Raw genomic sequence first — 2,562 nt, 5'->3', positions numbered from 1 at the left:
TGTAGGATTGGGTTCTGGATCCTAGAATGAATTTGGATCTGAAGTCTGAGATCCAAATGTAGGATTGGGTGCTGGATCCTAAAGTGGAATTGGATCTGAAGTCTGAGATCCAAAGTGAAGTTGGATGCTGGATCCTAAAGAGGGATTGGATCTGAAGTCTGAGATCCAATTTGAGTGTTGAATCCTGGATCCTAAAAATGGATTTGGAGTTAAATTCAGAAGATGAATCAAGAACTTTTAAATTGAACTTGAAATTTAGAATTTGAATATACAAACGAATTTCAAAGTCAAATTGGATTTTGAATTTAAGATAGAATTTGGAATTTGAAATACAAGATGATTCTGAAGTTTCAAAGTCAAATGGGACCTTGAAATTGAATTCTTGAATCCTTTTGAGAAATAGAGTTGAATTTGAATTTATGAATAGGATTTGATCTGAGAAATGAAGGAAAGAATTACTTGGATTTATGAGAAAGAATTTAAAAAATATGATGCAATTCTATCTAAATGATGAATGAATTTAAATTTTTGAAATTGGATTTTGAAAAGCTATTCCATTCTTTAAATGAATCAAAACAAGATTGAAGATATAATACATCCTTGACTATGGTCATTGAATGTATTATATAATAATCTATATTTAAATTCAAGAGAAGAATAAAATACATTTGGTGCTTTTACAGAATTTAAAATGAAATTAACTCTCAATATACCCTGACTATGGCCATTGGTATATATTTTGAGTCAATTTTAAGTTAAATTCTAATAAAAGGAGAAAATATTTAAGGAAATATGATGAATTTTGAAAATGGATCCAGTGTGGATCCAGTGTTATTTCGTAAAAAATAAAAAATCCTAAGTTTTGTCCACACCCTGACTATGGCCATTGATGTGGATCATCAACTTAGGATCCATTACCTCTTACGAAATGGTGCACATGCCATTCGTATTGCCATTTGTGAGAATTTGAGAAATAAAGGCGAAAATGCATGAAAAACCAATAATTCATGATATTTATAATGCTCATTCATTCTACCTAAAGCAGGAAATGTAAATTTTCATTCAAGTCTAGCTATTACAATACATAAAATCAAATTTACAATTTCAAATGATAACCCTTTCCACATATTCCCTGCAAAATAATCGGGTTAGTAATGAAAAGAGAAGGAAAATCACATATATCATATGGAAATCAAATAGTGAAAAGATATGTATGATGAAAAGGATGGAAAATAGCACTGATTCAAAATGGATGCAGAAAATGAGATGACATATTTTGTAGAAATACAACCATCAGTCCAATGCAACTTCAAATAGCAAAATGTGAATATGATAATAAAGGAACTAACTTTGATATGTCTATACCTAGATGGGCTAAATGTTCATATTGATACCTGACTGGACTGGAAATTTATGGATGATGCAGCAGAGTGTACTGGAATAAAGGTGATGAAATAGTATGTTTAGCAGATGGACATTAGGCTGAAGGTATCATCTTGAAGGAAGCACCAAATGCCTAGATGCTATGGATAGGTGGGCTGGAAGGTGGTGCTGGAACTGCAATTGCAGCTACACCAATTCCTGTGGCTGGGCCCGCGCCTATTGCTCAGCTTGGGACTGCTTTTGTGAGAGATGATTTACAAGTTGTGAAGATAGTGGCTGCTGATGGTTCATAAATCTGAATGCACAAGGTAAGGAAAGGTAGCTGGGATTTATGAAAGTGAAAAAAATACTACAGCCAGTGAGAATGTGTTTATGAGAATGCTGCTGAAGATGGTGACATACAACGAGGTTGAGAATTGACAGTTATAAACAGGGTAGGGTAGGTATGGTAGATAAGGAGTGAAAGATTGCAAGGGGTTATATGGAGGATATAGAAGAAACAACATACTGAGGGTTGCCTGCACCTGAAATATGTATTGAAATTCTAAACATTTGACTACGAACTTACCTCTATATATTAAAGATACAATATCTGTGGTAGGAAATAAACTATGCTTATGTAAAATCTTTGCTCTTTTGATCAGCCGACCTTTTCTTACACTGTTAGCAGTACCAATGAAAAAACCTGACTAGGCATTTCAAACAGATATACAACATAATCCATGATAATCTAATTAATAGAGCCAGAACATACCGCGAACATAGGGAATCCCTAAGAACTAACCTAACCTAATCAATGCAATTTAACTGATTATATCATGTGACCTACCTGAGAGCTCTATTTTAATTTTGCAGAACTCTCTTTTTGTTGGTAAATTATAAAGAAAGGGTAACATGGGCCATGGTCATGATCTGAACCTTCCCTCTTATTCTCAAAAAAAAAAAAAAGAAGAATGTGATATTGACAAAGTAGCCATTCTATCAAAAAGAAGCTGATGAATTTATCAACTTATCTGGTAAGGACAATCGGTGTGTATCACCTTATGACAGCAATTTTATTAGGAGAAATTAAGCTTAAGCGACATTTTATCAGGAAGACAATTGCAAACTAATTCCCACAGATGGCAATATTATTGATAACAAACCAAACAATGACAAGAAGCTAAACCGACCTCCATT

The sequence above is a fragment of the Nuphar pumila genome, chromosome 6, assembly GCF_984573655.1.
Source record: "Nuphar pumila chromosome 6, dmNupPumi1.hap1.1, whole genome shotgun sequence".
Lineage (NCBI taxonomy): Eukaryota > Viridiplantae > Streptophyta > Magnoliopsida > Nymphaeales > Nymphaeaceae > Nuphar > Nuphar pumila.
Note: the sequence above shows the minus strand (reverse complement) of the source record.